General features: G+C 44.7%; 1 protein-coding gene across 3 annotated transcripts in view; it reads left to right on the forward strand.

Annotated features, from left to right (window-relative positions):
* The first annotated feature begins 1,120 nt into the window (after positions 1 to 1,120).
* PSD4 (pleckstrin and Sec7 domain containing 4) overlaps positions 1,121 to 13,437 on the forward strand; it is a 43,861-nt gene continuing 31,544 nt past the window's right edge. Inside the window, exon 1 of one of the 3 annotated variants that reach the window (XM_070236189.1) lies at positions 1,121 to 1,716. The gene's annotated coding sequence lies outside the window, so the exon portion shown is untranslated. Of the gene's footprint in view, positions 1,717 to 10,012; positions 10,218 to 10,894; positions 10,954 to 13,437 lie in introns of those variants that run through there. The other 2 variants (XM_023618747.2, XM_070236190.1) reach the window with 2 other exon arrangements.

A 13,437-nucleotide genomic window follows, 5' to 3' on the forward strand; every position in this document is an offset into this window, starting at 1 on the left:
CCTCGAGCTGGCAGCCCCCATGCCCGTATTTCTGTTGCGGTCTTCTGTGAAGGTGCTCCCATCTCCTGTCCTTCCCCCTCCCTAAGGAGGTCCAGGGCTTACCTCTGCATACCCAAACACAGACCAAAGTGCTTCCCTGAGCACAGGGCCCAGCTTTAAATTCATGGTTATCCTTTATATCAAATTCTTGGGCAGAGCTTCCATCCCTTTCAGACCAGAGCAAAGCCCCTGGTGCAGGTATATGTTTTTTATCCTCTTCTGAGACACTCAACCAAGAACACTAGCTGCAGTGAGCAGGGGTGAGCGGAGCCAGCGGCAGAGAGAGCTGGGGTCCAGAGGGACATCTTGAGGTGGAGAGGGTGGCGTAACAATGGAAATCTCTGCTGCGAACTCAGAAGGCCCAGGAGTGAGCTTCAGCCCCACCATTTAGTAGCTGGGTGGTTTTGAATGAGCTACCTAAGCTTCCCAAAGCTCATTTTATTCATTTGGAAAACCAAGATCGTAATACTTCTCAGGGCTGTTTTGACAATTAAATAACATATGTAAAGGCACTCTGTACAAAAGCTCTCTTTAAAGACTGTTTTAATAATGTTGTAACCCAGTGTCTCCAGACGTCTCCAGCCTGCAGAAGCAAAGCAGATCACACCATCGGAGGCTCCTCGTCCTGATCCAGCTTCCCCTTAAGCCCCTCACTGCCCCCTGATGTGAAGACACCCCCACCCAGTATTTCTGGGATGACCCAGTGAGGGTACCTCACTCTCGTCTGTCAGAACCTTCACCCCAAATCTTCCAGCACTTCCTTCCTCTCCTTCTGCTTTGTCAATGTCTGCACCGTAGGCAATCTCTCCAGAAAATCCCAGAGCCTGCAGTTCTCAAGGCGCCCAGGTGGGTTGCAAGAGAAGGAAAGAGCATCTGTTGCCCCAGCTCTTGTACCACTAGGTGGCATTTGTGTCCCCAAATAGCACTCAAGGCTGCCCTCACGTCCCTAGTGAAAAACTTGGTCTGTGATCATTTGTTTCAACAAGACACATATTCCCAAGAAGAGGCAACATTTTGCAGGCACAGCTAAGTCCAATCCTGATTTAGAAAAGAAACATAAGGAAGTTGTGTTCAGAGATGCAGCTCCTTGTCTCTCTTCACATGGTCCACAGGACAACTCCCTAGCACCTCCTTTTTGTTTTTGTTTTTTTTAATTTTTTTTTTTTTTGAGGAAGATTAGCCCTGAGCTAACTGCTGCCAATCCTCCTCTTTTTTCTGAGGAAGACTGGCCCTGAGCTCACATCCGTGCCCATCTTCCTCTACTTTCTGTGTGGGACGCCTACCACAACATGGCACAGCACCCGGGATCCGAACCGGCAAACCCCGGGTCACCCAAGCGGAATGTGCCCACTTAACCGCTGCGCCACTGGGCCAGCCCCCTCCTTTTTGGAGGGAGGTTTTGCTTTGCAAATGCATCATCAAAGGTCCCCATTCTTTGCCCAGAAAAAATGATCTCCTGCCCCGAAGGCCTTTCCAAGTGCTCATCTTTCTTGTGACAAAATTGCTTGCTGCTCTGAAATGGCAGTTTGCCGTTCAACCATCCACACCAAGTTTGAATGAGGTTGGGACCAAGGGTTAGTCGGAGCTCTGACTTCCCTCTGCCTCGGAGCTGGGTGTTTCTCCTCCTCCGTGCCGTCTCTGGAAGACGGAATTTTCCCTAGGAGCCTCTCAACACAGGTCTGTGGAACTGCTTTACTTCCTGTCGCCATCCCCACCACGCTCCTCAACCCCCTTTCCCCAGTTAACGCAGGAGCCGTAGAATAAAATTATATTTATCATAATTGTAAATTATAACCTTCCCCCCAGATGGTTTCAGATGAAACCTGTAGCATTAAAATCAGGTGACATTTTTTTTCTTTCTCTTAATATAAATTGGTTTGGTTATCTAGATCACGTCCATATAGAGAGGGCAGACCAGTCATGGCCTTGTAAGGTGTGGGAGGGAGTTTAGGTTCTGAGCGATCAAGAACCATTAAAGGATTTTAAGCTACAAGGTAAAAGAATTTGATTAGCACCTTTTATTGAGGTATAATTTACAAATGATATCATGCACAACTTTTAAATGTTCAGTCCGTGAGTGCAGAACGTTTCCATAACTCCTGGAAATTCTTGTATGTCTCTTTCTAATCATTTCTCCCGACCCAACAGGTAACACTGTTCTGATTTCTATCCCCATAAATTAGTTGTGCCCTCCTTACAACTTCCTATACATGGGATCATACAGGACATACTTTCTTTTATTTGGCGTCTTCCTTTCAATATAATGTTTTTGAGATTCATCCACGTTGTTGTGAGAAATTAGTAGGTTGTTTCTTTCTGTTGCTGAGTAGTGTTCCAATTCATGAATAAATCACAACTGTTTATCCATGGACTTCTGGAGTTATTTCCAGTTTTTGTATATGATAAATAAAGCACTGTAAAATTTTTGTGTACAAGTTTTCTCGTGGACTTTCATTTTCAGTTCTCTTGGGTAAATAGTCAGGAGAGGCACGTCTGGGTTAAATGGTGGGTGCATGCGTAATTTTACAAGAAACTGTCAAATTGCTTTCCAAAGTGTTTGCACCATTTTACATCAGCAAAGTTGGGGGACAACAGTTGCTCCATTTCTTTGCCAACGTTTGGTATTATCAGTGTTTAAATTTTAGCCATTCTTGTGGGGGTGATGTGGTATCTTGTAGTTTTATTTTGCGCTAATGATTTGAGCATCTTTTTATGTGCTTATTGGCCATTTGTTTACCTTTTATTGTAAAGTCTTTTGGCCATTAATTTAGTTGAGTGGTTTGTCTTTTTATTATCGATTTGTAACAGTTGAATATAACCTGGATATGATTCTTTTGTCAGACATATGTCTTGCGAATATTTTCTTCCAATCTGGGGATTGTCTATTCTTTTTCCTAACTGGGTATTTTGATGAACAGAATTTTAAAACTTTTTAACAAAATTCGATTTATCCATTCTTTTTATCAAGCTGTAAGAAAACTTTGCCTCTCTCAAAGTTACAAAGTTACAAAGACTTCCTCTTGTTTTCTTCCAGATATTTTATAGTTTTAGTTTTTATATTTAGGTCCACGATCCATTTTGAGTTAATCTTTATGTGTGATGTGAGGTAAGGTACAAAGGTCTTCTTTTTTTCTTTGGTAACAGCTTTATTGAGATTTCACATGCCATACAATTCACCTATTTAAAGTGCACAATCCAATGGTTTTTAGTATTATGATGATTAATTTTATGTGTCAACTTGACTGGGCTAAGATGGCTGGGAAAGCGTTATTTTGGGGTGTGTCTATGAAGGCGTCTCTGGAAGAGATGAGCACTTGAATCAGTAGACTAAGTGAAGAAGATGGTTCTCGCCAACGCCCGTGGATGTGATCCAATCCACTGAGGGCCCGAATAGAACGAAAAGGCTGAGGAAGGGCTAATTTGCTCTCTCTGCTTGACCTGGGACATCCATCTTTTCCTGCCCATGGACATCGGCTCTGCTGGTTCTCAGGCCTTTGGAACTTACGCTACTGGCTTTCTTGAAGGACCAGATGGCAGATCATGAGCCAATTCCTATAAAAAAAAATCTCCTCATGTCTATCTGTAGATACCCTCTTGGTTCTATTTCTCTGGAGAACCTTGACTAATACAAGCATGTTCGTAGAGTCATGCAACCATCACTACAATCAATTTCATCACCCCCAAAAGAAAGCCTATATCTTTTAGCAGTCACTCCCCATTACTCCTTTTCTCCAGTCCTAGGCAACCTGTAATTTACTTTCCGTCTCTATAGATTTGCCTATTCCAGACATTTTATTTAAATGGAGTCATGCACTATGAGGTCTTTTGTCACTGAGTTCTTTCACTTAGCATGTTTTCAAAGTTAATCCATATCATAGTATCATATATCAGTATGATATGAATAATATTCCATTGTTTGGATATACTACATTTTATTTATTCATTCATCAGTTAACAGACATTTGGGTTGTTTCCACTTTGGGCTATCGTGAAAAAGGCTCCTATGAACATTCATGTACAAATTTTCATGTGGACATGTATTGTCACTTCTCTTGGGTATATACCCCAAAAGTGTGATTGCTAGGTCTTGTGGTATTTCTGGGTTTAACCTTTGAGGAGCTGCCAAACTGTTTTCCAAAGCTGCTAGATCATTTTATAATCCCACCCACAGTGCATGAGGATTCCAATTTCTCTATACCCACACCATCCTCGCTATTATTTTTTTTATTACAGCCAGCCTCATGGGTGTGAAGTAGTATCTTATTGTGGTTTTGATTTGCATTTCTCTGATAGCTAATGATGTTGAGCAGCTTTTCATATGCTTATTGGTCATTTGTGTATCTTATTTGGAGTAATGTCTATTCAGATTCTTTGCCCTTTTTTTACTTGTCTCTTTGTCACTCAGTTGAAAAATTTCTTTATAGAGAAATATGTCATTTTTTACCGTGCAGATTTCTACGTGTTCCAGAATCATTTGTAGAAAGACTTTCCTCTCTCCGTTGAATTACTTTGATACCTTTGTCAAATAGATGCCAATTGACCATGAATGTGTGGATCTATATTTGGACACTTGAATTTTGTTACTTTGATCTACTTAATCTATCTTTATGCCATTTCAGTTTGAAGCATTTCCTAATTTTCCCTCTGATTTCTTCTTTGACCCATGGGTTATTTAGAAGTATATTGGTTCATTTCCAAATATTTGGGCATCTTCTAGATAAGATACTATTGTTGATTCCTAATTTAATTCCACTGTGATTGAGAAGATATGATCTATATGATTTCAACCCATTGAAATCTAGAGATTGTCTTATAGTCAGTCTATATAGTCAGTCTTGGTTAATGTTCCATGTGCCCTTGAAAGGACATGTATTCCACTGTTGGTGGTATAATATTCTATAATGTCAGTTTGGTAAAGACAAGTGATTGGGGGCTGGCCAGGTGGCCTAACAGTTAAATTGGCACATTACACTTCGGCGACCCGGGGTTCACCGGTTTGGATCCTGGGCATAGACTAAACACCGCTTATCAAGCCATGCTGTGGCAGGCGTCCCACATATAAAAAATAGAGGAAGATGGGCACAGATGTTAACTCAGGGCCAATCTTCCTCAGCAAAAATAGGAGGATTGGCCACGGATGTTAGCTCAGGGCTAATCTTCCTCAAAGGAAAAAAAAAAGATGAATGATAATGTTTAAGTCTTCTATACCCTTATTGATTTTGTATGTATGTATGTATTGATTTTGTATGTATTTTTATTAATTACTGAGAGAGGAGTGTTAAAACTTTCAACTATGATTGTGGATTTTATATTTCTCCCATTGGTTCTGTCAATTTTTGCTTGATGTTTCTGGAAGTTCTGTTGTTAGATTCATAAAAGTTTAGGATTGTCTTCTTGATGAGTTGATCCTTTTATCGTTATAAAATGGCACTTTTTATTTCAGGAATACTCCTTGTATTGAAGTCTACTTTGTCCAAAATTAATATAACCACACCAAGTGTTCTCAGGTTTGGTGTTTACATAGGATATTTTTTTCGATCCTTTTACTTTCAACCCCTCTGTGTTTTTATATTTAAAGTGTGTTTCTTCTAAACGTGTAGTTGGGTCTTCATTTCTTAGCCATTTTGACAAGCTGTGCCTTTTAGTAAGAGTGTTTACTGTAATTATTTGATAATTTTTCAATCTTGCTATTTGTTTTATATGTGTCCCCTCTGTTTTTTGTTTATTTTTTTCTTACTTTCCTGACTTCTTTTTTTTCTAGTAATTATTTTTATATCCTATACTGGCTATCACTCTGAGTTAATATTATAAATCTTCACATAGAAGAACCTCACAACATTTCTCTCCTGTGCTTTGTGCTTTTCTTGTCATAATACCTCACTTCTACATGTGTTATAAGTCCCCTGATACATTAATGTTTTTATTTAAATTGTCAGTTGACTTCTGAATCATTTACAGTCATGTGCTGCATAACATCTTGTCAATCAATGATGGATCGCATATAAGACAGTGGTCCCACAAATTAGTACCATATAACCTAGGTGTGTAGTAGGCTAGACCATCTAGGTTTGTGCAAGTACACTCTCTGATTTTCTCACACCATCGAAATCACCTAACAACACATTTCTCAGAACATAGCCCCCTCATTAAGTGGGGCATGACTGTAATACAAGAAAGAAAATAATCTTTTTATATTTACCCATATATTTATCATTTCCAGTTCTCTTTGTTTCTTTCTGTAGATTCTAATTTTCATCTTTTTTTTTTCTGCTGAGGAAGATTTGCCCTGAGCTAACATCTGTTGCCAATCTTCCTCCTTTTCCTTTTTGCCCCTGAGCTAATATCTGTGCCAATCTTCCTCTATTTTGTATGTGGGTCACTGCCACAGCACGGCTGCTGATGAGTGGTGTAGGTCCGTGCCTAGGAACTGAACCTGGGCTGCTGAAGTGGAGCACACCGAACTTAACCATTAGGCCTCAGGGCCCTCTAGTTTTTATCTTGTAACATTTCCTTCATCCTGAAGAATTTCTTCACTTTTCTTGTAGTCTGTGTCTGTTGGCAGCAAAATGTCTCAGATTTTGTTTACTTGAAAACATCTTTATTTGGCTTTCTAGTTAAAATACGTTTTTAATAGGATACAGAACCGTAGGTTGATAGCTGTTTTTTCTTTAGCACTTTAAATTGATGTTCCATTGTGTTCTGGCCTACCATGTTTCTGATGAGAAGTTAGCCATCATTCCTATCATTAGATCCCTGTATGCAATGTGTATTTTTCCCCTGGTTCCTTATAAGCTTTTTTTCTTTATCTTTGTTAAGTCAGGAACTGTGAAGAGATCTGAGATTTGATTTTACTCTGCTTGCACGCCAGTGAGTTAGCCTGTCACGGTTTTCATAGGTACTGGCAGAAGATAAGAAATAGTCCATGACTCATAGCAATAGCAGAGTAACATTGTTACATAGCTTCCTCTACACCAATTCCCACAGGGCGACATGATGAGGGACGGATGCTGCCTGCACAGACAGTGGGCCACGTTATAGCAGAGGAACCCCAGGATTGGGAGGCCCTGATCTTATATAAGGGAAGCTGACAACCTTGTCCATTTCTCCTCTGGCAGGGAAAGACTGAGGTGTCTCTTCATTCTAGGTAATAAAGAGAGAGATGCTCCCCTCCCTGGAGCAGATTTATTTATACTTCATTTGGGTGTTTATTTTAAAAATAATGGTGATCATATTTCTGCTGAAATTCCCTATTTCTTCCTCCATACCCATATTTTGCTGTAGGTTCTTTAACATCTTTATCATAGTTTTCATTTTTAATTCCTTATCCTCTGATTCCATCATCTTATTTGTCCGTAGGTGTGATATTGTGATATAAGAAGTATATATTTGATCTTTGCACCCGGTTCCTGACACAGCTCCTAAAAAATCCTTGTAATTTCCTGAATGATAGCGGTCATAGGAGCATCTTTTGCTATAATATTTGTTTTTTTTGTCTCTAGTTCCTGAAATAGCTCTGTAGCCTTAAAGGTGAAAGGAACGTCTTTTGTTATTCATAACCAGCCCATTTCAACAACATTTGAGTTTATGTAAAGGGGGCCTTTTGGAAAGCTCCTAGAGATGGATGCTGGTTGCCAGGGGAACCAATCATGTGACACAGTTGGAACTTTCAGTCCCTCTCTGGGGAGGGGGGAGGGGCTGGAGACTGAGTTCAATCACCAATGGCCAATGACTTAATCAATCATGCCTACATAATGGAACCTCCATAAAAACCCTAAACAACAGGGTTTGGTGAGCTTCTGGTTTGTGAAGGCATCCACGTACCAGGAGGGTTGTGTGCCCGGAGACGTTATGGAAGCTCCACACCCCTTCTCTATCCTTGCCTTATGCATCTCTTTCACTTGGTTGTTCCTGAGTTATAACCTTTCTAATAAACTAGTAATAGTAAGTAAAGCACATTCCTCAGTTCTGTGAGCTGTTCTAGCAAATTATCACACCTGAGGAAGGGGTCCCGGGAGCCCTCGATTTATAGGCTGTAGGTCAGAAGTACAGGTTGGCATCTGAAGTGTGGGGCAGTCTTGTGGGACTGAGCCCTTACCTTGTGGTGTCTGTGCTAACTCTGGGTGGTATCATAATTCCATTGTAGGACACTCAGTTGGTGTCTGGAGAGTTGGAAAATTACTTAATAGCAGGAGAAAACCTATACATTTAGTGTCAGAAGACTCGAGAGTGTAGAGGAAAACAATTTTGCTTTAATTTGAAAGTTTTTTCCTTTTAGTGGGTCTATTTTAATTGACCGGTTGTTTTCTCTCTTGACTATGGCACATTTTTTGTTTCTTTGAATGTTTAAACATTTGTTTGTTGTTCAGTGGACATTGTGAATGATACAGTGTAGACACTCTGGATTCTCTTATTTGCCTCTGAAGAGCGTCAAATTTTGTTCTAGAAGGATGTTAAATGACTAGGCGTTCACCTTGCTTTTTCAGAGGTTTGGTTTTAGACTTTGGATGGATTTCTTTTGGTTTTGTCCCTAATCCTAGGGGAAATCATTTATCCTGGGATATACCCTTTACCCCTTAAGTGTGGCCATTCTGGGTTTCAATGGAGAGTCCAAAGTGTTCACCAAGCCCCCCAAGATGGCAGGACTGGAACTCCAAATCCCCAGCAGCAGGCAATGAGCTGCTCGAATCTCTGTTCAGCGGTTGTTTTCCTTTGGGTTAGTTGGATCCTTGCCCCGTGCGTGTTCATTCAAGACTCGGCCAAGGATTTGGGGGGAGTTTGTATGCAGATGTTGGGCCTCTCCTCTTTGTGGCTCCCTCCTTCCCCAGAGTCTTTCCCTCAGGCAGCACCCCTCCTACACCCCCCCCCAACCCCCCCCCAACCCCCCCCCCCCACCCCCCCCCAACCCCCCCCCCCCCCCCCCCCCCCCCCTGCCTACCGGGCCCAGCACCAGTTTACATCACAAAAAACCGCTTAGCTCCCCTGATAGGCTGCAAACTTTTGGAGTATTTAGTTCAAGCTTCTATCCCATAGTGCCTAGTCAGTGCCATTAATAAGTTACAGGGTTGCTCACCTAGCATTAGGGCCCCATCTAAAGAAGACAAAGCAGAAGTGTTGTATGGTCATGTAAAGCACGGCTTCTGGGTCCTGACTGACTGTGTAGCCTTGGTCAGGTTACTTAACCTCTCTGTGCCTCAGTTTCCTCATTATATGGAAAGCTTCCTACCTCACAGGTTTTTTGTGAGGATTAAACGTGTTAAGATTGATAGAGAGCTTAGTGCCTGGCACATAGTTAACAAGAAATATTAGCTGTAGCTCTTGTTTGTAGAGGGCCTGGTCAGCTCCATTTTAGGCAGCATCAGATAAAGAGATGGAATTCTCCAGGTTGTCAATCTCTAAGGAAGCTGAACTCTTACTGGATATTTTAGAAATTTGGCATCACTTAATTCACATTTTTCACATATGGTGCCTTACATAGTTACAGAAATAGAAACCAGAGAGTTCCATCAAGTGGGATATTGAAAAATAAGAGTTTTTTGCCATTGCCAAGCTATGTCTGGGATGTGTCTGCTAAACTATGTTCAAATTTCAAAACACAACTATTTGCCACCATGCCGCCAATTCCCAAACCAGCTGTCGAAAGTTCACCGTAAGTCGACACGCAGACAGCGGAAATTCTGAACTCAAATAATGCAATCTTTTTCTTGTGCTCATGAGATAAATAGCAAATAATGGGTTTGTAGGGACTCCAAATTATGACCCTTCTCAAAACGTGCACATAGCTGGGTCTAGCCTCAGTTTCCGGTTTCTGCGCTGGGGAAATAAACCAGCGGGGTCTGGAGGGCCGGCGGCTCGGCTGCAAGAGGGCAGGGCGGCGGCGGCGCGGGTGTGCAGGAGGCGCCCGCCCTGCCAGCGGCCCAGCCCCCGCCGCGCGGTCAGACCAGTCGGACGGCTTCGCCCCCAGCCCGCCCCGCCCCGCCCCGCGCCGCCGGGCCCGCGGCCGCCGCCCGCCGCCCTCCCTCCCGGAAACCCAGTCCCTCCTGCGAGCGCCCGCGCTGGACGGGCCGGCCCCCGCGCAGCCGCCGCCCCGCAGCCCTCGCCGGCCCGGCCCGCGCCTGGGCACCGCGCCATGGGGCGCCCGGGCCGGCGGGAGGCCGCAGCAGGAGCCCAGCGGGAAATGGGTAAGGGCACGTGGGAGGGGCCGGGCTGGGGGCGCCCCCGCCGCCGCCCTCGACGGGGACTGCGTGCTGTGCACAGGGCGCGCTGAGCCCGTGGCATGCGCGCGGGGGCTGTGGGGTCTGGATGCTGAGGGCAAGGGGGCGTGAGCCGGGAAGAGGCTGCAGGAGGGTGGAGAGCGAGTGGAGTGCCTGGGAATCCAGTCTTATCGGGCGGCGGGAACTGGGACAGCAAGGGGACGCTCGGCTGTGCCCCACTGGGAGAGTCAGCCCGGCCTGGGGTGAGCTGGCTCCACAGGCTCCTCCAGCCAGGCCGGGTGGATCTGGGCTCCAAGCCCCACTGGAAAGCAGGGACAGCGCTTAAAGCCATCCAGTGTTGGAACTGGGCGACACAGAGGGCTTCACTCCTTATCTCCCATTGCCCTGTGCCTCAGTGGCTCCTGACGCCCATGGCCAGGCTGGGCCCTCCTCCCTGCGGGTTCCTGCTTGATGGGAGCTGGCCGGCCTGGCAGGCTGGCTGCAGGATGGGATGGAGGAGAACCCAGCTCTTCCCCACCCCCTTGGATGCCGGCCCCTCTCCCTGCTTGGCCTTTCTGGGTGTGTCTGGCCAGAAAGCATCCGAGATTCCTGGGAAGGTAAACAGTGTCTGCTCAGCTGACAAACTCACATCCTCTCTAGGATTCCTTTCTGGCCCTAGGATTGAGTCTAGCCTATTCTTTCAGAAGGACGACGGACCGGGAATGTGAGTTCTTCGTTGGCTTTTTCTAGGCTGCGAGATGGATTTTGCTGCTCTGGTCAGGCACTCACCCCGACCCCTGTGTCCACGGCCTGCATGTCGAGGTCAGAAGGCCAGTATCAAAGTGAAGGCCTGGGCACCTGGGGGCTCCATCTGCCGTTGAACCTCATTAGGTTCTGTTAGCCCCTAGGTTCCATTAGCCCTTCCCGGACTCAGAGATGATTGAATGTAATTAGCAACTAATTGGATGTCGATGAGCCCCTCTACATGAGAAACACACCCAGGTCAAGTTTAGACAGCGGATGGTACTGAGTGATTCTTTTCTTCCAGATGTGATATTTCCTCTCTGTGGGGAGTATGAAGAAAAGTCATTCATTCATTCAACAAATATTTATCTAGTGCTAGCTGCTAATCAGGCATGTGGGCACTGAGACTTCAACTGCTCTCGCTTACATCTGAGTTGTAGGAGAGAGAGAATAAGCAACTAAGCAGATGGATTACAGTATGTCGGAGAGTGATAAGTGCTGTTAAAAAAAAAGAAAACAGAACAGGGTGATGATGGGCATGACAGTGAAATAAATAAGAGAAATTGGCCTTGAGCTAGAAAAGGTAGCAAGCATCTTTCTAAATGAGGGGGGGGGGAAATGGTACCATTTTCCAGCCCTAAAACTCTGGGGGCACGGGATAGGATGTCCTCTGTTACTGCGAGCAGGGACTCATGAGCTGCCTACAGGGGATCAGTGAGCAGTGGACATGGGGTGGGTAGCGCCTCTGTGGAATCTTGAGAGTATATTTCTTGTTGGGAAGCTTAAATCTAAGTCAGAGATTTAAGCTTCCCCAGAAAACGTGCTGTGTTGGGTCACTTGTTCATTTGTTTATTCATTCAACAAATACTTGTTGAGGGCCCATAAATTGTAGGTAGTATTCCAGGTGTCATGGATATATCAGTAAACAAGACAGTCCTTCCCCTCACAGCGCTTATTTTCTGGTGGGAAGAAATGGACAATAAACAACAGTAACAGCACTTTTAACTCATGGTGGGTAAATGCTATGACGACAAGCCAAGCCAGGGGTTAGCAGGTGATGGGACCTGCTGTGTTCAGTAGAGTGGTCAGGACAGGCCGAGCCTAGATAAGACACAGTCATGTGACGATCTAAGGGTGGAACATTCCAGACAGAGGGAACAGCAAGTGCACAGGGCCCCAGGCATGAAGGAGGCACATGCTCAACCTGCTGGGGGAACAGGCAGGGGCAGGACTCAGCCTGATGACCAGAGAAAGGAAAGCAGGTGATGCCCCCAGCTGCCGTGGCAGGGAGATTTACATGCTCCCAAGCAAACTCCGGGTCAGGCCTGGTGGTCTCCACCGTGGAGGGGGACAGGTGATCACCAGAGATGCAGAGCGCCTCTCTTGGCGGGGGAAGTATCACTGGCTATTCTTACTCACCCCAGCATCCGTCAGAACATTGTGGTGCCATACAAGAGAGCTAAAGTGGGAGGCAGACCCCGAGCTTTTCAAATCAGTAAAAACTCGGGAAACTGGAGATGGGGAGAAAGACTGGCATTTGAAATGCCATCTGGGAAAATTCCAATAATCTTTCATTCTTAAACTAATTAGGTGATCTCACTAGTAGGCTTAAAAGAAAAACAGGAGAGTATATAATAATTGACGTGTATTGTATGCCAGGCTTTCCTCTGAGCACGTTATGTGCAAACATCAGTAATCCTCACAGCACGTCTGTGAGTGTGTGCTATCCCATTCACGGATGAGAAAACTGAGGCCCAGAGAGAGTAAGAAGGTTCCCTGCTTTTACGTAGCTGGGAAGTGAAGTCAGGATTTAGAACCAAGTGGTACAGTTTAGAGACAAGTGCTCAGAGAGGAAAAGGGGGAGGGAGAGAGGGGAGGGAAGGGGAGAGACGATTTGCATGAAGGGACAGTTGGTCAGCAGGGAGAAGGGCTCCATTGTCCTGAGAGTGGGGGTGGGGGTGGTCAGAGAGAACATATCTCCCTCCCTCTCCTGTCCTCTGATCCCCAGTTCTCCTCTTCAGAGGCAGTTTTTTGAGAATACTTCCGGAGAGATATATTCTGTTTGTAAACAAGCGTATATGAATGTGTACCTTCTCTTTTCTATTTTTTTTACACAAATGGTAATAATTCTCAGGTCTCTATATTTTTTTTTTTTGCTGAGGAAGACTTACCCTGAGCTAACATCCGTTGCCAATATTCCTCTTTTTTTTGTTTTTGAGGAAGATTAGCCCTGAGCTAACATCTGTGCCAGTCTTCCTCTACTTTGTTTGTGGGTCGCCACCACAGCATGGCTGGTGAGCAGTGCAGGTCCACACCCAGGATCTGAACCTGCAAACCTGGGCTGCCGAAGTGGAGCACGTGTAACTTTAACCACTTGGCCACAGGGCTGGTCCCTATACCTTCTTTCCTTTTTTTTTCACTTCATATATTTATTGTTCTGATTCAGGACATAGAGATGTCCTTC

Source organism: Equus caballus, chromosome 15, assembly GCF_041296265.1.
Source record: "Equus caballus isolate H_3958 breed thoroughbred chromosome 15, TB-T2T, whole genome shotgun sequence".
Classification (NCBI taxonomy): Eukaryota; Metazoa; Chordata; class Mammalia; order Perissodactyla; family Equidae; genus Equus; species Equus caballus.